Source organism: Ixodes scapularis, unplaced genomic scaffold (assembly GCF_016920785.2).
Source record: "Ixodes scapularis isolate PalLabHiFi unplaced genomic scaffold, ASM1692078v2 PGA_scaffold15__6_contigs__length_5221840, whole genome shotgun sequence".
Classification (NCBI taxonomy): domain Eukaryota; kingdom Metazoa; phylum Arthropoda; class Arachnida; order Ixodida; family Ixodidae; genus Ixodes; species Ixodes scapularis.
In genome coordinates this window covers 3054210-3076824 of record NW_024609841.1, presented here as the reverse complement: position 1 = coordinate 3076824, position 22615 = coordinate 3054210, and positions in this window count along the sequence as shown.

Sequence of the window (22615 nt, the reverse complement as noted above, 5' to 3'; positions counted from 1 at the left end):
GACACGCCACAGCGGTTCATGATCACAGACCGACGACCAGTCCTCGCGGCATGATCCTTAGCACCAGGACCGACCACAAGTACCGACCAGTACCACCCTGTCCCCGTTCGCAGTCGTCGCACTGCGCGATCACCTACATGTCGACATGGCGGCCGCCGCCAAACAGGACCAGAGGAGGCCCACCAGGCACCATCCGGCGTCCGTCGGTCGACCGGAAGCAGCCCCGTTGCCCCTGTGCTGCTGCTGTCCCCTGGATGATGACGCCAGCACTTCCGCGCCCTTTCGCAGATTCAAGACGACCTCGATGTCGTTCTTAGTCAGCTGCTCATCATCGTCGTTGCCGGCTTTGTTCTTCTCGTCGGGATCGATGTCGGGGTCTGAAGAGGCCCCGTCATTAATCCTGTTACCGGACTCGCCCGCGGCTTCCTTGTCTCCTTTCCCGGCGGATGTCGGCGGCGGCCGGGCAGGAGCCTTTCGGGTGGTGGAGTGGGCGATGGCGGCGGTGCTGCAGAACTCTGGCCTGGCGTAGTCGGCGGGGCAGCCCAGCTGACTGGCGCTGAGTCGGGACACCTTGCTGCTGCTCAGGTTGCCGCTGGCTTGGAAGTCGCACTTGACGTGCCTCAGCTCGCGCCGGAGCTTGTCGTTCCTGGTGGCGTTCTCCAGGTGCAGCATCCACACGAGGCGGCAGTCGCAGCTGAAGTTGTTGCCTGGAGGAAAACGAGAACCGTTAAACGATCGAATGATTGACTAGATTGATTAATCGGCAGATTGACTGTGAAATTGACAAACTTCCTGACTGAGCTTATACTTTTTTATGATGTCCCAATTATTATGTCCCACCAGCATTATGCGTTTCATGCACATTTAAGGTGAATGAAAACAAAGGATCCACTGTAAAAGTACTTGTTGTTGGGCTACTTAGGGATGACTGTTTTCAGCCATGGTTAAAAGCGCTAAAAGCACGATCACAAGAGAGAAGACAAACACGGGCGCTACCCACAACTGTTTTTGAAGAAAGATAGAAGTATACATATATATAACATGCAAATCTATGGACACTTCTATCGACACATGTTGATACATTTCTCGTCACCTAGGCTACACGTGTGCAGGGACACCCAACCTTTAACCATTTACATAAATGTATCAAACAAACGTATCTCGGCATTATACAATGCAATCGAGTTGTCGCTCACGCATTGGGGCCCCCTCTTCCTGATAAAGAACGCCTCTTGCAGTTCGCGTGTTCTTTCATTCTTGCTTCAACCGAGAATCTTGTTTTTGCAGGCCCTACAGTGAGTTGGTGAGCGGGCTCCCCTCATACGGTCTTGACGAAATTGGCAGAGGCCATCCTACACAAAGTAAAAACCGCACAATCAGAAAAGTGACGCAGTTGGCACAGAGCAACATGAGTCTTGAGGTCGTACCATACGTACACAAAATGTCGCATAACCTCAAAAAGGTTGCGAACAGGTATGGAGTGCCTCTTGTCTTTCCAGCTCTCAAGAAACTCGGCCAAATGTGTCCTCGAATGGCCAGTGAAAGCAAAAACGAGCGAGCATGTGGTACGAAGCACGTCAGACCGTATATCGAATGCGTCATGACGGTCGTGTATGAAATAGGGCTAACGTGTGGAAACTTTTACGTTGCACCAATGACTGTTTGAGGGTGCGTGCATAACATTTGAAGACAAGTGATGGGGCACATTTGCCCACGCACTGTAGGGCCTGCAAATGTGAGCCACGCTTCGGTGACACCCAGATTCTAGGTAGAAGCAAGAATCAAAGAGCACGGGAACTGCAACAGGCGTATTTTATCCCTGCGGATGCGTAGCCTGAGTGACGTTAGGTGTATCAACATATACATACATATGTGTGCTTCTATCTTCTTTTTTCGAATACATTTTTTTAGTAGCGCCCCTGTTTGTCTTCTCTTGTGTTCCTCTTTTTAGCGCTTTTAGCCATGGTTCAAAAAGGATCCCCTGGCGAATTACCGTTGCAAACAAATAATATTTAGTGTGATTAAGTTTTGTATAACTGACGCGGGTGGTCCTAGAACGTCAAGTAACAATGTATTGTTCCCACATCCGAGGAAAGGATTTTGACTGAAATAGACTGTCACCTAGTGTTGATAGTCTCCGTAAAAATAACATGTTGGGGGGGGGGGGGGGGGCAAGTGTTTGAAAACGGCTAAACTCTGTGTAAAAGGCCCATAGTTTACAAAAAAAAGAACTTGAAAACACGAATACCTCAAAAATTTCGAACATTTCAGTTCACCAAAAATATAGTGGCTAAGTGCAAGCCGATTCGTCAAGCATTCGTGACATTCTTCTTGGTCACACGGGGAACATTTAATCAAGACGTCCGAAAGGCCAAACGTCCTTCAAAACTATCACGAGATACATCATCCGCTTCCACGCAATCAATTTTCTGGGAAGTGCAAACAAACTTAGAATGCAAGCAGACATTGGTAAAACTTTGAAAATAAACCTTCTGTAGGAGGCATCATCCTAATGGACGAACTGTTTCGCCAAGAGACTTAGTTGTATGCCTCTTCAGCCGCGGTCACACGTTGTTTCCTGCAGACATGACGAGAAAAAGATCTGCGGGCAGGCCTCAAGCAGCTTCCAAGCATGTTGCTTCATGCATACTTCGAACATGCAGGCTTACTACGTACAATGTGACAGGAGAGTCACAACTAAGGCACCCCTCAGACACTGTCTGCACAATGTCTTTTGCATAAAGTCTGAGCAAGCAGTGTGCCCACGGCTTTAGAGAAAAGCCGGCTAGTGCTCTCACTGTGCGGCGTGCCTAGGCGATGCCTAGGAATAAATTAAGCTACCCTAGAAGCTTAATGAATTAGAAGAAAAAGCTGGCTTCATTAGCCTTTCTACATTGATTCGGAAGAAGTAGACCGTACATGCATTCCCTGCTCCCAGAAGCTCCTGTATGTATAATGCCTCAAGATGCACGCCGAACGTCTACCATCGATTTCTCTTTAATCAGCTCCGCTAATGAAAAGGGCGAGCGGTTTCGCCAATGAGAACATCAAACCGTATTGCGCCCCTCCCAGCAGCATGCAGTCTCGGTAGCGGGTGCTTTCCGAAAAGAAAATGGAGGAATCAAGTTAGAAAGAGAGAAGAAATCAGGAAGTGAAACACCAGAGCAAAATATATATAAATAAGGGAAGTAGACGGGGAGATTGGGGGTGAGTAAGACGAGAGGGAAGCCTAAATTAATGCCCGGGAATTATTAATTAGCGCGAAATTGTCTCCACAAAAAAAGCGGTTCTGCTAACCCGGGAAATTTCAACATGTCCAACAGCGGGTCTCGCACCATGCGTAAGTTAACAAGTCCATCCGGTAAATAAGATAATGACCTCTGCAGGAGGATTTCCAATTCTAGCTTCAGAAAATTTGTCGAAGAGCAGGGGACGGTGGCTGTTGGATTATACGCGACCGAAAAACATCGTACATTTGTCGGTTGTCATTGTTGCGAGGACAAGAAAAAGTCTCCAAGATACAGAAGCAAAAAAAAAAAAAAGCATCCGCCTGTTTCTGCACCCCGAGACAACACTGATTTTATAGCATGATACCAATCACCTTTCTCATTAGCTGATCCGATTAATCAAAAAGCCGCGAAAAGTGTTCCGTGTTCATTTCGGTGAAGACTACAGACGAAGATATCTGAGGGTCTAGGCAAATAAAGAATCACCGAATAGAAAAAAAAAGAGTCAATTTCTTTTCTTCTTTGCCAATCTCGACCTTTCTGTGGTCCGCGGAAACCGAGTTTGAAAGGTATTATAAGCGGGACCAAGGATTTGCTGAGTTCACGAAGAAATATTACTTTCCCTCTTCGGCTCAATGTAGGCCTCCGAAAGGAAACGCCTATTTTCTTTTTATTCTTTTCTGCCCGTATCAGCAATCGAATCCGGCGGCTCCGGCATTATCCTAGAGGTCGAACAATGAGACTTGAAGAAAGGAGATTAAATGTAACTCACAAGAAAGAACGTACTTAATTCTTGTTTATCCGGGTCGTGTTTGAGATCATAAACAAGGCCGACATACGACATCCCTCCAAGTAATCAGAGAGGCGCCGTTTGTTTTCCACGAGATTAGAAGATGAGAAGCGATGGATTTGGCACTTCTCATCGTGGATACGGTTTAATTCGCGCTTCAAATGTGGATGTCAAAAATCTTATAATTTCTTTTTTTTTTACTTTCTTTTGTGGTGGATGTTTGAAATATTCTGTTCGAGTATATTTTCTTCTCCAGCTCGTTGCTCGCCCTCTCCCGGCTGAAACGAGAAGCGCTCTATCGGGGGTCCCCCGGTTATCGCGGGCTCGTGGGGACTATGCAAGACGGAGGGACGAAGGAAGCGGGGCATTGCTGCCTGCTGCGATTGGTCAGCGCCACGACGCTGACCGATCGCAGCGGGCAATGTCCCGGCCCCATCGTTCCGCCATCTTGAATAACCCCCCTGCTCAGCGGGCACGGGGGAACAGCTCGCGATCATGGCTCACCAACAGCCATTTTGAATGCAAACAGCATTCTTTACTGTACGAATGTAATGTAGGAGCCCGTATGGGACTTGAACCATACATTCTAAGAAATTCCTGCGCGTCTACTTATCCGTAAAACTTTTGAAGAGACGACCTCTCCGATCTACGAAATCAGCTCAGCGAATGATGAGGCGGAACATCCCTTTGGACCTAAAAATGAAGTATGCGCTGTGGCATTACGCAATACAAAGCGCCATGCTTGCATTGCGTAATGCCACAGCGCAGACTTCATTTTGAGGTCTAAACAGATGCCCCCCCCCCATAATCTGCTTAGCTGATTTCATAGATCGCAGAGGTGGGCTCTTTGGGCGTTTTGCGGCTAAGTAGACGCGCTGGCATTTCTTAGAGTGTACTGTTCCACCGGTTTTCCAACATCAGCGAGAGGGGCCGCAGTGAACGTACGTGCAAGCTGGTAGGGGTTCCTCTGAACTGGAAATCCTGAGATGGGCAAAACGATTCCGGGGAAAAGAACTATGCAAAAATTAATGTTTTGGAAGATGTTGTAATTAGAAAAATAACGGAATGACTTTTTCTTGCCACATTCGTGCCAAAGGGACTGGTGTCGAATGTGGAACTTTTACCGATTATCAAACGCCGCGACTTTGATATCACTAAGTGCTTTACCACAGTTAATATCATTAGACATGGATTTTTCGTGCTAGGCAGATCATTTTAATTCACTTCAGAGTAGTTTTAATTTATAACTTAATAAAAAAAGCCTACATTATGCACCCGTACTGATAATTTGCCAACATAGGTTTCCCCAAAGCGGTTCGCACGTTTCAAATTAGATCATAAGCAACATATTATATTGTAGCTTGAAAACCTACGTGTTAGGGTAGCTTAATTTTATTATTAGTGATACAAAGTGCGGACCCCGGTGAACGTCATACTTTCAAAAATACGATCGAGGCACAACTAATATAGATTTTACGGAAAGGACTCATTCTCTTTTCTTTTAGCGTGTAACAAATTGACATCATTATCAAGATAACCATTGCCTGGAAAGAAAAAAGGCTTTTGTTGCCTCTTTTGGCTTCTGGTTTAGATTTTTGTAATGGAACCAGCGCTTCACGAGTTTTTTTTTTTTTTTTTAACTTATCACTTGTGGCAACATTTTGGTAAACTTTGATTGATTTCAACACAGTGTGTTGGTAACATTGCTAAACCAATTAATCATCTGGATGCCTAAAAAATTACAGGACTAAAAGGTTAAAAGTGTGAACAAAACGGGGACAAGAAAGATACACAGTCGACCGGACAGGCGCTTTGCTCTCAACTGTTGTGTTTTCAATGCCAGCATCGTCGCCTGTATATACACACATTATTGCCCAACCCGCAACACACCCAATCGCACACACAAAGGCAGCCATCCAAAAACGCCATTTCCCATTACAGGGCCCGCAGTTATCTCCTATAAAAGTTGTCTTAGTGAGGTGCTAGGAATAAAAGAGTCATGTAACGTTTTCGTGCGATTAGAATGTCGCACAAAACATTTCACTACTCTTTTATTTTACGAAATGTCTAGAATGTCTGACGGAACGGCATGTTGTCTGCGAAGAATTCTTCGCAGACGACACCGTTCATGCACGCTCTCCAAGGTGCCGCAGACGACATGCCGTTCCGGCAGATAAAAAAAAAAGAACAGACAAATGCGTTGCTTTGACACACTTGCGGCGACAAGACCTTCCGAGTGGTTGGTTCCACTTTCGTTAGATTGGAAACTTCGTCGCTGGAAAGTGCGAATCGTAAGTTCTGTTTCTGGCGCTCGGAATCCCATTTCCAGTGTCAGGACTGCCCACGTCAAAAAACGCGAGTGGATGTCCGGTGGCTCTCCAAATTTAACTTGGGAGCTCGAGAGGCATAAAACGGAAAGGGAATGCGCCGTCTATTCCTGGGAAGGAGAATAAACAGTCCACGTTCGGTCTACGAACCGCGGGCCTGGCTTCCCACGGGGAAAATTCTTCGACGTGGAACGCGAGGGGGAGCACGCGGCCACTGCCCTCTTATTTTCGGTTTGTTCGGGGGTGCTGTCACTCGAGAAAAACTAAGTGTGAAAACTTGGTCAACCGCGCACGTCAACTAGAGCCGTTGAAAGGGTGAACCCTGGTTCGGAGTGAACCGAAATAGTTTCTTACTCAAGGCAATTATAATGCAAAAGACAATCTGCAGTGTTGCGTCTGCTTTTGCGCAGGAGTGGCGTTGGTGTCAGAACAACGCGGAGCTCTGATTGGCTTTGATTGAAAGCATAATGGGTACACCTGAATGCTGGATGCCTTGAGGCTACCCACAATTTTTTTTCAATCAGCCAATAAGAGCTCGGCGTTCCGATACGGTGACAACCCCTGTGCAAGGAGCAGACAAACATGCGCTCCGCATTCTAATACAAAAGACAGTCTGCAGACACTGCCTGAGGCAATTCTTTTACTCTGACGGTCAGATTGGTTACACTGTCTGCAGACGTGTCCGAATCATATTAATGAGGCGCGTACGCAAATAATTATGTCATCATGACTGCAGCGAAAACCCTGTCGTTTTTATAATGAATGAGCAGTGTGACTGCCCCGGGGTCACACTGTTTATATAAAAAGAAAACAGGCTACATACAGATTCGAAAGCGAGACACCGCGAGATCCGTGCTTCGAAAGCCGCATGGCAATGAGTTCGAGGACAACTTGGTCAAGTGGCATTCGAACCACGGATATTGCGGCGATTCGTGTTTGCAGGCTGTCTTTTGCATGATGAGCAGCGTGACCCCCCCCCCCCCTCTCCCCCTCCGGCTCCTCCCCCCCCCCCCCTCCCCGGCTTTAGAGTTGCATAAACCACAGGGTGGCAAGCGACAAAAACGAAACGTCTCTTTACGCATTGTCGAGAGCTTATACCCCTGCCAGACCGGCTAATTTAGTGTCACTAGAGGCGAGTGCACTTTGCTCCTATTGTGTCACTCGTGCGGTGCCACACGGTAACTTGTAGTTTTACTCACTGTAGAACGCACTATATTCTATCCAGCAGACCGAGTCTGTAGCCTCGATAGCAGTGTTTCATGAGTAAAAAGGAAACCTAGTAGAAAGCAATAAAGCCGCATGAACATGCGCTTGTTTCATGCCAACAGAAAGTAATAGGTAAAAAAAGAGGCTAACCTGGCTATCAGCCTTTTCGACGTACAGATTGCACTCCATTGCGCAACAATGTACTGCGCCCATTTTTGTTTTTCAAAGATGGGCCAAAGAAATACCGCTCGAGCGCGAAACCGCGAACTTCGGATTGTAGTATCGAGTCAATCGTAGCACCGCGAACCCCAAGTCGCCTACGGCCCGAGCAGGAAACCTTGGCTGAGATCAGACCTGGAATACTTCTGTAGTGCAAAGGTCTTCCAGAGACCCTAATCTAGACACGTTAAAAGTAGTGAAAGCGCACAGTAAAGACGAATACAAAGACGGAGAGGCAAACAGGACGAGCGCTCGTCCTGTTTGCCTCTCCGCCTTCGTATTCGTCTTTATTGTGCGCTTTCACTACTTTCAACATGCATAGCCAACTCGCCTGCATCGCCACATTAGTCCTAATCTACACGCTTGGCGAAAACGTCTGCGAGAAATCCGGCGGCCGTGATGGGCCGCCGCCCCACTTGACCTTGGCGCCGGTCAATCACAGCCTCAGGATTTCTCGACGACTGTTTCGCCAAGGCTCCAGATTAAGGACCCAGGTCTCAATATGGAATCTGCTTTGTATAGTACTCCTCTCGGCTTGCGATATGGCTAAATATATTCATCAAATTTGTGTAAAGCTTTCAATTAACGCAGCAATGTCTGGTACCATGTTTTGAAAAGGGATGAAAAAAAAATATTATTGAGAAATCTGCGCGTAAATATTTTGATAATTCGCGTGCTTTTTGCTTTACTCATCATCACTGACATCATGTCCAAGTGATTCTACGTTTTGCTCTTTAGATCGAAAGCACTCGAAGTGACTTCGATACGTTGAAGTGCACTTGCTTGAAGTGAAACTAAACGAGTTCGTCCGATGGGAATCTGACCGAAGTGACATGATGCGTGTCACTGCACCCGCGTCCCTGCCAAACGCTTCGTTCATTACACTGACTGACCGTCGACGCATGCTTTCCAAAAATAAACGAATTGCTTTTTCTTTTCTGGCATATTCAGGAAGCCGTTTGCTAATGTAATTATGTGTCTAATAAACCGACGGCAAGAAGAGAGAAAGGAAAGTTAACGGGTCAGGAAGACGAATGAGGAGAGGACAGCAGGAAGAGGGGGCTCTAGAGATCAGGGACGAAGGGCATGGCGTGGCTCCGGCGGGACCGGCGAAGGACCGGCCTTGCGAAGGAGGTGCGGCCCTCGCCCTTCAACCCGAACACCGACGAGTTTCACGAAGGAGCGTCTGGACGGCGACCGACGGTGCCCTGACCCACCTTCTACCAAACCCTCCACCGACAAGTGGAAGTGTGCTAACGAACGTGACTTCTCTTTTATTTTTTTTTTAATAATTGCACCAAACTAAAGCTAGAAAATGGTAAATACAAACTTTGCGCAAAAACCAAGCGGATGTCTCGGTCGCATGTTTTCAGTCATTAGAATAAAGTTATAACCTGAGAATTAACTTTGTTCGTAAATGAGAGATCAACATGTTTGCCGCAACTTTGTCATATTGCGCTAACATCGACCTTCGAGCTACACGACGCTGTCGCCCTTCGGCGGCTTGTTTCCTGACAGGTGTGCGGTGTGAACAATCGTTAAATTATGATTTTGCAAAGTGAGTGCGCGTGTGTTTGACAAGCCGAGGATTGACCCACCACGGTACAGCGCTCAGCAATAACTTACTGAAACAAATATAAAACAAGAAGAAATAATATACCTATTCTTTCCTTTGCGTGTTTCCCTTTGAGTGAAAAGTCCGCGGTCAAACCTTTCACTCAAAGTCCTACCGCGGCCACCGCCACAATCGGTTGGATTGAATCTAGCAGCGTTACAGGTAGAGGTCTAATGGCCGAGCACATATACAAAAAGACCCAACCGAAAATCGCACCAAAGTTCAAACATGCAAGAATGTTTCCACGATATTTTCAAGAAAGTGAAAGTATCTATGGCAGCTTTAAAAGCATAGTGGAGATTTCTGCACAATGAACGCCCAAGCGCTGTTCGTTCTTTTTTAAAGCGCAGCTCTTAGGCGCCCGTTTCCGGCCTGAGCGGCGTCGCCGTCGCCGTCGGCGTCGGCGTAACCAAGGTCATCCCAAGGTCACGTGACCCCCGGTCACGCGACCCCTCCCAAGGTCACCTCAAGGTCACGTGACCCCCAAGGTCACGTGACCTGACCTTGAAGGGGTCAGGTCACGTGACCTGACCCCTTCTTGGACGTGACCTTGAAGGGGTCACGTGACCCCTCCAAGGTCACGTTACCCCCGAGGTCACGTGGCCCCCTCCCCAAGGTGACGTGACCCCTCCCAAGGTCACCCCAAGTTCACGTGACCCTCCCTCCCCGAAGTCACGTGGCACCCCCCTTCCCGAGGTCACGTGACCCCCCGGAGCATATATAAGAATGAGGGGAGGAGGAGGAGAAGGAGGAGGGGTCTACCCTCCCCTCAGTACCCTTCACTCCTCCTCCTCAAGAGCTGCGCTCCAATTCGGTGTTACAGGGAGTTGTAAACGGCTTTTTTCTTCTTTTTTTTAAGAAACTGCTGAAACAAGGTTTTATGTTTCAAATGTCGTGTGATTTTTTTTTTCCATAGCCTTCAATCGAGATAGATGAGCCCGCTGATGCTTACGCTACTTTCGTTCGCGTCTGCGCGGTGGTACTACGCTTTTAATATCCATTTCTAGTGACGGCTTCAGTCGCAAACGTAACTGTGGCGTGGCGCTCGGCCGAGCGGCCATTGCTTAGAAATTTTAACGGCCGCTCGGGCAGTCGTTGCCATATAAATAAGGCATATCTCTGAGACCTTCTGCCTTTTTATCGCTTGCTTCCGGCTTTACGTGAGGTATGCTTTCAAGCAATCTTGCCTTTCATATTGGAACCCCGATCATCAAGAATCATCTTGTATTGCATCTCGTTTTTAGAAAATATATATATTTTTTAACTAGTCGACAGGACAGTCAGTCATTTTCTATAACGCAAGCACGAACTCATCGCTACATTTTCATATCGAGCCCTTTTCGTATCCGCAAACCATTATTCTTGTCGTCCATCCTACGCGGCTGTTCTCACAACGTGACAGAATTGCAGCAAAGCAAAGGTCAAACAAGTTGAGCGATTGCTGAGGAATATCTGTCGAAGCCTGCATCGCATATCCAAAATGTTACGGGGTCAATGGGTTGATGCGCGAACGTGGCGACAACATGTTGCTTCACTAGGCTGGGCTACACCCCCTTCCATCTTGCGATGCACTGCAGACGATGCTACCAGCCAACGAAGCCAGTTCAATGTACTCCGAGTGTCACGTGACCTCCGCCAGTGTATACTAGTGAATACTCCATATTGGCGACGCGCGCGACCAAAGTTGACCGTGTCGTTGGCATTCGGGATTGGTCAAACGCCCTCCATAATGTCCTCATTTGAATTAATGTTGGTTCCATCGGCGGAAATAAGAACCTGACCCAGGTCGTGAAGTCACGAACGTAAACCCCAAGAGGACGCCACCGAAACACAATAGGTAACTGCGACATGGAAGTGGCTCGATCCGCTCAACCTTACTGATGTCAGTGGCCCTCCTGGACACTCGCCAGACTGTGTCGAGCGTCACGTCAAAAGACCGCAGTGCGCGGATGCGCTTCGCTGCAGGAGCGTGTCACCAACGTGTAACTGCATCGGACTCGAGACGTCGGATCAAGGGAGGCCGCCGACGGGTCGACAGCTTCTTCGGACTCTTTTAGCTTCCTGCCAAACAGAAGACGCGACGACAAGGGCAAGGGGTCACGTACGCTTCGAGCCGGGGACGCTGTCACCGACACAAGACAGTTACATCTACAGGGTGTTTGAGAGCTGTATGGGCGTAAAACTATTCTCATGAATAAACCGATCGACGGAGTGCATTGAAACTTTTTACAGAGGTTTTCATAGGTTGTGCATTTATCATACTCAAGTTGTATAAAAATTAGGCCTAAAAATATTTTTGCTTCTTTTCTATGCACCGGGAGGAATGACGGCGAAAACGGTTAGGTTGACGCCGCTGCTCATAGACGACACTACACACATTTAGATCTGCTAAACTTGTTTTCAAAAGCTCATCTAAAAAAAAAAAAAATTTTTTTTTTTTTTTGGGTGGTGTGACATTTGTTCGTGTAGCAACGTTGTCAACCAGTCAGTTTCGCCGTTTTCCTCACGTGCAGAGGAAAAAAACAACTTCTTTAGGTTTTACCTTTCTTTTATAAAACCTATACTCATCAAATTTAAGTCTGCTAAATACTCCACCCAAAGACCCCTTTGTAAGAAGTTGAATTGCACTCGTTTTTATTGATTTATCCAAACAGAGGCTTTTTTGCGCCCGAATCGGCGCTCGGAAAGCACACTGTAGAGTCAAAACTCGTTGGGTTTTCCCGGCCGAAACTACCACGCATAAGAACAAAGAAACAGCCACGTCCCTAAGAGACCTCCGGGTGTGACGTCAGGATGTGACGTGCCTCTGATGCGAGTATGCGACCCAGGAATATCGCGGTGCTGCCTCGGTCGTCTTCGCAACAAAAGGCCCAATGATGTCAGGAGCCGAGTGGCTCCTGACATCATGCGGTAAAGCTTCGAAATACTTCCAGACCTCACGTCTCCTATACGTTTCCTTTCCTTTTCTTCTTTTCTTGTGCATGTGTTTATGTGGTGTTTCGCAGTCAGCACGCCTCTGGCGTTCTTATCTGCTGTGCTGATATGAGAAGTTACGATCCTTCGTCGTGCACATGAGCCTAAGGTATGCTGCACCCTGTGAAACATCAGGGTGCAGTGCCCGATAGCTAAAGTAAAGCAGCCTTATTATGTTGTATCGCCCTAGTGGCACCGCTGCTCTGTACCGGCGAGCGTGCTGTAGCAACGATTTTATAGTCTTCGCGAAAAAAACTAGGTCTAAAAAACACGTCTACCGACACACGTTGTCGCCCGCCAAAAACTGTGCCGTTAGAATTGACAGACATTAAACGGGCACTTAGAGTGGGAAAATTCATCGCAGAAACGAAACTTTTAATTGCTGAATCATTCCATTATTTGTTCTTCGAAGCAGTCAAAGTTGTGCTTCACAACCTCGACATCGTTTCAGTATAGCCTGCCTAGCCAATTGAGCATTGCGCGCTGTTATTGCCACCGAGTGGGATGTTGCAATCTGATTTTGATAACAAAATTAATACATCGATACATCGATAAATCAATAATGCGGAGGTTGTTCGGCCAAGATCTATCGACCTGATCTGCCGGTTTCGGGGATATCAAATACCTTCCACAAAAGTTGCGCCAGCCATGGGGCGGGGGGTACTGACGAAAACACAAAGTGGTTCGTGTGCCCGATCGGACAGCAAGAATAAGAGTTTCCTTAAAATAACTAAAAAAGAAAATATATTGTTTAAAAATGTTTCGCAAATACGCTCTCTCCACTGGAGATATAAAACGAGCGCGATGAAGCGGAGTGACATAACTAACTCGAACCACCGAAGAGAAGACAGGTTCCTCTTGGCTAACCACAAACCCGCGCAAACCTCACCATGGCCTTTTCGAACGACAATCTCCGCCTGCCCTTCGGCCTTTCAATTTTGGGATGGCCCTCGGACTTACTTAACACTCCACTAATCGCCTCCTCCCTCTCTCTTTCGCACCAATGTGGTAGCGACAAACCTTTCGGTCGATTACTTCCTTCGTCCGGTACCAAGCGAAAGGCGCGTCAATTGAGAAGACCTCGGCCCTGACCGCTAATTGCAGGCATCGTTTCCGGCTGAGAAGCGACGGGCTCGCCCAGTACCAGCCAACAGACAAGGCCTGTGCGTGACGTCATCGTTAATGGCTCCCGGCCGAAAGCGGCCAACACGTCGAAGCTTTACCAGAGTCACTGCAAAGCGGCGGACGCCTTCGTCGGGGCGTAGCCGTCTGGTAGCGTCGCGCTCGTTGTGAGACGCTGAAGGACGCGATGGTGGCGACGCGGACGCTAGCTGTATCCTATATAGAATACTATATATATATAAGCGGTGTTGCGGGGGCCCACTAGTGATGGCGTTTGAGGGGGAAAGGAGCACGCCTTGTTTTTTAGGTGGCATTGGCTCGCCCCGGGTGCAGGGACATTCTCGCCCGAATGCTCCCCGTGCGCTCCGCGGGTTCGCGCTAATGACCGCACCACAAAGGAAACAATGGAAAAAAACAGACAAGTGGGTGCGATCTGACACGCGATGCTTGTCGTTTACTGGGGGCGAGATGAATACCAGGAACCGAGCTCTTTCTGCCACTGTGCGTCTGTGTTAGTCTGTGCTTGTGCGTGTGTGTGTGTGTGTGTGGAGGGGGGGGAGCAACAGTGAGATTTCCCACAATTTTGGATGACACATGAAATACGCGTAGTGATACCTGCTTTTTCACGGAGCGTGCTAAGGTAGCGTCTTCCCCTCCGAGTGACGGTTGTAAACGTGCATTCGAAAATGAACCTATACTGGAAACCTCGCCACAGCAGAGAACTGTTCACGTAGCTTGCAAAGCCGTGGTCACACTGCTGATACGTTACATAAGAGACAGCTTACAGAAACAGCCTACAATGCGGGTGTTTTTTTTTTCTTTGTCACATTGGTGATACAAAATTGCCTACAGACATGTTGGAAGCACACATACGTAAGACGTCAACATGCTTCGAACATCCTTCAAGCGTGTCCGCAGAATTTTCTGCCTGTGCCTTCAGAGAACACTTTTGTATGATCTGTGAGCATGGCGACTGCATGCTGCTTTAGGTTTCTAGGAGCACTTCTTGGGCAGAAACTTGGGCTGGGGGAAGGGGGAGAGATAGCTACGATATAGAAAATAAATGAATATGTTTAGGCAAATATTTGCGCGACACGCCTCCGCCAGACTGCGCCGTGTCTCTTGGTCACAAAATCTATCTGCAGCTATTTTCAAAGCATGTACGAAGTAAATATGCGTCAAACATGCTGGAATCGTACGTGTCATGATGCATCGTCATGATTTGCGGGAATAACTGCGCTTGCGATACTTTTTTATGACGTATCATCAGTGTGACTGTGACTTTAAACATCGTCTGGAACATTTTAAGGGTTGTGCGAATATTCGAAATTTCGAATAGTAGTTCCGAATAATACACTATTCGATATTCGCTTCGAGAAGAACTGCACTATCCGCGTTTTTCCAAGTGTTGATTGCGGCGGCTTGGCCCCGTTGAGTGCGCTTCTTGCGAAGCACCGATGCGCTGCGGAGAAGCAGTACCCGCGGAAGCGAGCTCCGCGAATGTTGCTTCTCCGCAGCGCACCGACGCTTGGTAAGAAGCGGACTAAACGGGGTAACACGCCGTGATAAACACTTCGAACACTATGAATATCGTAATTGCGTGCTTGGAAGTAAAGCATACGTTCAAAGCGGGATGGTGGACCTGTTCCGACTGCATGCGAAAATAAACTAAAACTTTGTGAATGTGTATATCTACATTGCAGTAAAAGGTTTAAAATTAAACTGTTATGCAAGAGTATACTATATGTTAGGCAGAGATGCCCTTACAACCTGCGTTCATCATGCACGATTCATTCCCTTTAACTCGAGATTAGAGAAAGAATATTTTATATAGCAAGATTTGTAAATTCACTCAATTTGGTATAGTTGGCCATCTCTATACGACTCATTTTATGTCAAGTCCGTCGTTTACTTGCCATTCCAAGACATCCGACCTTCTGGGTCAGATAGATCAAACTTAGCCTATAAATGAACAAGTGGAACAACCTTCACAAGTTTAGCTGGGTTTTCGTCTAAGCATTATGCAATGGTAGTGAAAGGCGTGGAAAACCTATTTGATATTTGATTCGAAAATATTCGGCCAAAACCACTATTCGCTTCGAACTCAAAATCCATTATTTGCGCAAGACTAAACATTTCATATACTGCACATCTGTATCCCACGCTCATTATACACGAAGCTCAACTTCGTAACATAAATCCACTCGGACAAAGAAAAAAAACAAAAAAAAAACAACATCGCGAGCGTTGTTATTCGGCCAGTTCAGTTTCCTCCTTTTACTGTACAGGGAAATCGACTGAAACTGTTTCTGATGTAGGGTCACGTGTTCACCTGATGCGGCGCAGGCTACGTGAGCCACCCGGAGTGATCTTAGCGGGTAAACTCGGGTGAATATTAAAAAAAAAAAAAAACTGCGATTACGAATGTCCCTAAATTACGAGGTATCTTTCCTTTTCGTTCGATAGTTAGTGTAGCTTAGTAAATATTATGTCTCGGGGGTTGGTTGCAGGCGTCTACGCCAAAAGCCGCAATTATCTGAGAGGGCTGGCAACGCTGGTTATCAGGCGTCATGTCGGTGCTGCGGTACGCGGTACGACTTCCGAATGCCGGCGCAAAGCACGCAGCGGGGCTGCAAGTTTGAGCGGCAGTGAAGCCAAAGCTAAGGGTGCCCCTGCCCACGCACACCTTGAGCACCGAATGGCACCGGTGAAAGCTGTGCACGCGCAATCTTCGCTTTTAAAATGCCACAGAACATTGACCAAGAGTTTGAATATATTTCTGTTTCTTGCTCGCGGAAATAAAAATCTATGGTATACAAGGTCTTTTATTAATTTTTTTGTTTTATTCATTACAGATTTGTTTAAAGAGAGGTCATGAAAGCTGCACTTACGCGGTTTGTGCGAGTGAGTTATACGCCCAAAGAGACATTATGCGGGTGGCTAGTCTCTGCGAGAAGTCGGCCAATTAATTAAAATTCGTTACTAATTTTTAATTAGTGAAAATAGACATATGGTTCCAATTAGTAACTTGCAGAGCGTTATCGAAAACCACTAAATCTGTCCTTTTCAGAAAGACTTTCAGCTCGTGAGAAGCGCAGTAGTGCACTAAAGTTATCGCTCGTGGAGCAGGTACAAGGCTGAGGCTAGATAAAAGAGGGAAAACTGCGGGCGCCTTACCGCAACCGCTAGCCTTGTACCTGCTTCACGAGTGGTAACTTTAGTGCCCTACTACGTTTCTGACGCGCTGAAAGTCTTTTTGAAATGACTGAATTAGTGGTTTTCAATAACGCTTAGCAAGTTCCTAACTGGAACCATATGTCACTTTCTCCAATTAAAAAGTTAATTAACAAATTTTAATTAACCATTTGAATTATCGCAAAGATTAGCCGCCCACATAATGTCCCCCTGGGCGTATAACTCACTCGCACAAACCGCATAAGTGTAGCTTTCATGTTTTTTTTTAAACAAATCTGTAAAAAATAAAAAAAAAAAACTGTATTTAAGGGGAGAAAATTACTACAGTTGCATCATACGATTGAACGGCGCGAGTTTCACACCCTGTATGTCCGTTTGCAGGTGGGTTTCCCACGCTGTACGACTGCTTGCAGGTGAGAGTTTGCAGGAAAAGAACCAAAGCACCGACGCTTGGGTTCCGCGTTTTCGGATAAATCCTAAAAATTCAGAAAAGTGCTCGCCGTTTTATGTTCCGTAAATTCAAATGTATCAACAAAAAAACCCCAGAATTATCAGGTCACACTACCAAAATAGAAAGCAAAAAAAAAAGACGGCATTTTACCAGAAAGCTTTACAAGAGCACAGGGTCAGTGGTCCTGAGAAGATGCAACCTCAGTGTCCTTTGAAACCTCGAAATACTGGCAAAAAAGGTTTTCCTTTTAGCTCGTTAACATTCCTTCCGGGCAACCGGTCAGGGTGCACGAACTTTATTCGCTTTATTTACGTTTTTTTTGTTTTTTTATTTGAACCCCAGTTAAATAAAGTACGAAGTTCAGAGAATAGGGAATCTAACAAAATGAACTCAGATAAACCCCAAATTTTCAGCGAAAAATAAACTCCGAAAAGCACCCTCCGAATTTTACTATAAATCAACTCCAAAAACACGGAATCCTAGTTACAGCCTAGCGTTGCTTGACTATCAGCTAACCCGCTGGTAAAAAGAGCGACCGGTCGCACCTTTAATATTGATTTTAGCGGAGTATACGGCTTCATTTTGACCAAATATTTCGGCCGCGATCATACTTCGTGCCTCAGAGACGATGCCGGCAATTTATTTGTATTTGATTCAATTTTCGACCGGAGTTGTCCTTCAATCATCGCAACAAGATTCAGAGTTCATCGCCATTTGTCTCGTGGTTACGACACTACTTTGCCACCATTCGTAAAGCAAAGAGAATAACTCAGCCAGTTCGCTTAGTGTCTAGAGACACTCGAGTCAGTATAATGAAGGCATGGTCTTTATAATTTTTTAATTTAGTTTTGCAATTAACTAGTCTCGAAAAGGCTGTCGTTCTCGAAGTTCAAAAGGCGTTAAAAAAGCTTAGCTTCGCAAGATGGTCGCAATAACAATCTTGCAAAGTTTTTGGTTTGTTTCTTTCGCTACCTGCTGCATAGCGCACGGTCAAATCGGAATACCAACGAAGTAAAAACCAAATGTGGCGACGCAATGCTTCGCACAACCGGTTATGAAACCGAGCAAGACTTGGTCGGTGAAAGCCGGGCCATGCCCACAAATGACGCGCCCAGACAGACATGGCACCGACGACGCCGCCGCCACCAAGCGCACTTCGGATTCCAACCGCCTTCGCCGTGTCAGGCTCCATGCCCGGTTTCACATCAAGGGAAGCTGACTGCGAGGAGCAATCTGAGCTCGATGGCTGGACCAATCGCTAGCAGGCTTCGCGTATGTGGGTGCCGCGAGCGAGAGCCGGACGGACTGTTGATTGAGTGGCCCAGCCTTGTCTCGTAGGCTCCGCTGTGCTGTCACGACAGCAGCTTCGAGACTTGGGATCTGTTCCGCCGGCGCAGCCGCTGAAAGCTGGCGAGTCTGTCTGCAGTGCCGTGACCGGGCTCCATGCCGTCGTGACGGAGGGCCGATGTCTGGGACGGGGGAGGAACCGGAGGAGGAGGAGGAGGGCACTGCTTACGCGTTGCCTGTGCCGGCCACGGGCCTTTCGCTGCTCTCCGCGGCTCTTCTGCGTCTCGTCCATCTTCGCGGTCAAGAAGGTCAGGGGGGCGGCGTTATTCACCGGCGCCCCGTGGCTTTGCACGTCTTTCCCCCTTCGCGCTTCGCACCTGTAAATACTGGTGTTGGAGTGATTGGTGTTGTTATTTTTATTATATTTGTACGTGTGTGCGCATGTGTGTGTGTGTGTGTGTGTGGTGCACCTTTCAAAGATATACGTAAGCGCGCGTTAAGGCTGAAGACCTGCAAATTGCAATATTTCACTGTTATTTGTTTTTAATTTCTTTTTTACAGACATGCATAGAGATTACAGTTTCTTTCGTAATCTGTTTTTACTGTAAAACGTTGCTTCGGTACTTGCTCCGGATTTCGTGAAACCACATTTCGTGAAGCCGCTGCCTGCCACGTCCCACAATGCAACGCGCGCAGTGTTGCATTATGGCAGGGGTGGCCAGGCTGACCCGGCCTGAGAGCCGCAAACAAAACCACAAAACTTCCAAGAGCCGCGGGGGGGGGGGGGGGGGGGGGGGGGGTTCAAATTTTTTTCCAGAGCAATAAACAAAACTCGAACTGCTTTCAATCTATCCGAGTCAAAAACAGCCCAATTATACGTAACATACCAGCAGCACAAGACTACCAAACCGAAACCTGTCTTTCAAAGTAATACGCGTTCCATTTCTTTTTTTTTTTTTTTTGGGGGGGGGGGGGGGGGGGGCAGTAGGGGAAGAAGCCTCGAGCCGCACAGCAATTCAGTTTCCCCACTAAACTTAGCGGAGAAATTAAGTTATTAACATCCCGTGACCTACGCGCCAATTTGATTTCCCCGCTAAATTTCGCGAGGGAATCGACGTCACGTGACCCGATGTCACGTTATGCTAGAACGTTTCACGTACCCAGCAATCTGCCATACAATTTTCATTCTCTCCGCAAACTGCCACACGTCAGCCTCGTCGACGACGTTGACGTCGCCCTGCCTAATTTCTGCGCGCGATCCGTGAACACGAATCGGTTATGTGTCTGACCGCTCCCGACGCCGCTCGTTTCATCTCGTCTTGCCTATCCTCTCTGAGAGGAAAGACAAGTTGGCGTTCCTTTCCCCGCGACTGAGGTTCACCTTCGGGGACGGCCGAGTGTCACTAGAGGCCCATTCATTTGGTCCCTTTACTGATCGTTTTAATAATTTCAAGATGTTCATCTCAGCCCGTATTACTAGACCAACCCGACTGGCAAACTTGGAAGAAACAAAGAGCCCAGACCGCTCCCGCAGTCAGCAGAAATTGTCTTACTCCTACAACGCTCAGATTGGTCATATAAAAACTGCCTACAGACGTGTTCCACGCACATATGAAGCAAACGGGCTTCTATGGTGCTTGAGACATGTACGCAGACAATGCCGTCATCACGCGTGCACCAAACACCGTGTCTTTTCTAAAACGTACAAACGAGAAAGAAAAAAACAAGATATTCGATTTCGAAATTATTTACATCAGATCGTATGATTTAAATCGTACATATTTCATCTAAATCAGACTATTTCGTTTTCTATTAGCTTAATTTGGTATAAATTACTAACTAGAAATTTTTTAAATTTTTTTATCGCTGGATGCATTTTTAAACTTGGCATATTGATCCATTAATTAATCCGTCCAATCACTGAAAACAATGCAGAAGGAAAGAAAAATGGCGTATAAACGTGCAATCAAATAAGCAACTGTTTTATTTGTGTAAACCCCGCTATGCAACTTGATATTTCTAGTTGTGAGTAGGCTTCCTCTGTTTGTTTTTTGTCATGTTCACATTTTCTTACAGTATGACATTAATTTCCTCATATTTCTTTCTTCATTCCACTTCCTGATTTTCTTCCCGTGGGACATTATGTGACTGAAGAAGTAAATAGAAGGTAGAGAGAGATCTCTAGTAACGCTCCGATTGGCTCGGAACAGCCCCGCCCTTTGCTCATTTTCAGCCCGTTATGAATATGTTTTTTTTCGATTATTATTTGATTTCAATAAGCAAATGAACATAGAAAGCGTCAGATGATAGGCAAACAGTAAATAAAAAGTATTTGGAGGAATATTTGGGCGGGAAAGATTTGGATGTATATCATCGTTGGTAAACCGGTGTGATCTCAATCACAATTTAAGTCACGATTTAAACCATATTGATCCTGATTCTCCACCCTGCCACAAACACGCCCCCTTTACCCCCGGGGCCGAAAAAAAAAACACGAAAAACTATCCCAACGGTGTGCAACTACAGACTTTTTGGGAATATCCAGCGCGGACACGACAGGCTGCACTCCGGACCGGAGGCGCGAACCCGCTGTTCGAAACAAAGAGACAGCGAGACATGGCCCGCTGAAAACCTCGAACAAGGGACGACAGCGGCGACAATGAATGGCGGGCCCCTTCCCTGCGGTCCGCTGCCCGTAAACTAAAAGCTCGGAGGCACGTGGTAGCCGCGTCCGCAGCCGCCAGCTGCAGCGTCCACCGTCGCAGGTCGCGTTGATGTTGGGTCATCGCTCGGGAGATAGCCCCATTGCGAGGAGGCGTCTGTTCAAACTCGTCGTTGGCACGCGTCTCGCTCTCGCCGTTCTCGATCAATGCGTGTAACAGTGCGTGACGTCGAGAGCGCGCGAGTTCTCCGATGGCCTGCCCCACTTCCGCCGTAGCGCGCTCATTGTGAACGTGTGTGTTTACCCGCGAGGCCCCTGGCACGCAACGTGTAGATTGATTTGTCGGGCGCTGTCGATAGTCGACGCCCACCGCCGGACTGAGTCGGGGGAGACAAAAGAGTGCGCTGAAACCTTCGCGGGACCAGTGTCCGTAATTTTCAGGGCTTTTTTTGTACGAACTGTGCCCTCAGGGGGGCCGAAAGCACGTACCCACATTGTACCACTGCGGGTACGTGCTCGGCTCGTGCTCAAAGTGACAACACGAGCTCCCGCTAGCAAAGGTTTAGCGTAGAATGTAGGCAAAAGCTCTAATCAACTTGTACCCATTCGGTCTCAAAGTAAGTGCCAACGAAGCTGATGCTACAAGCCCGATATTTTGACTCGCACGACGCTTTCACCCCACGAGAGCGCGTGCGCAACAACTAGGCTCAGAGCGTTCTCTCTTGTAGGTTCTTCGCTACTCATTAGATAGGTTTCCAAAGTACCGAAAATCCCTCTTCTGGCATATACTGGCCAACCCTCAGTCATCCTGTAAACGTTTGACAGCGAGGTTTGTTTTTGACCATTCTACCATGAGGGTGCCCATTGAAATTCGCGGTTACAAATTATTTTATAAAAAAAAAAAACATTTTGTACACTAATGCTTTCTTACCCCTGAAATCGATCGCAGTACTCTGGCCACCATCTTTCGTTATTGCTTGCTAGCAAAAAACTTACAAGGTTGTTTTTTTTTTCCCAATTTGTTACAAAAAAAAGTTATGTTTTTTTTTTTCAAAGTTATGACTACAAAGGCCACTGAGGAGACGCGGGTTGTCACGCCTCCACTTGCCGAAATTCGGTGCCACTCGCGGCACCGAGTTTTGGAGGTGGTGGTTGGACAAAAACTTTTCGAGATATTCTGCGTCCACTATTACATACCTAATTTTGATGAAACAAAGGAATTCGTCAGAATAATAATAACATTTTTTTTATTTTTGTATGTCCACAAAAGTGAATCCCAGACCGCAGAATACCTGCAGGCTGATCTTCATGGCCTGTTTTTGTGCTTACACAGATGACAAACGAGTAAGGACAATTGGCTGGAAGGCGCGAACACCGATCGCGCTTTTATCCCTCCAATAGGGAGACCTCAAGTGACATACACTTGGCTCAAACTCTGGCAAATATCCGTACTTGGGAGCCTTGGCCTTACACTTTTCTATGAGCGGAGGCAGTGTTTCTTGGCTCGCTCGAGGTTCTTTGTGCGGGGGTCGATTACACCC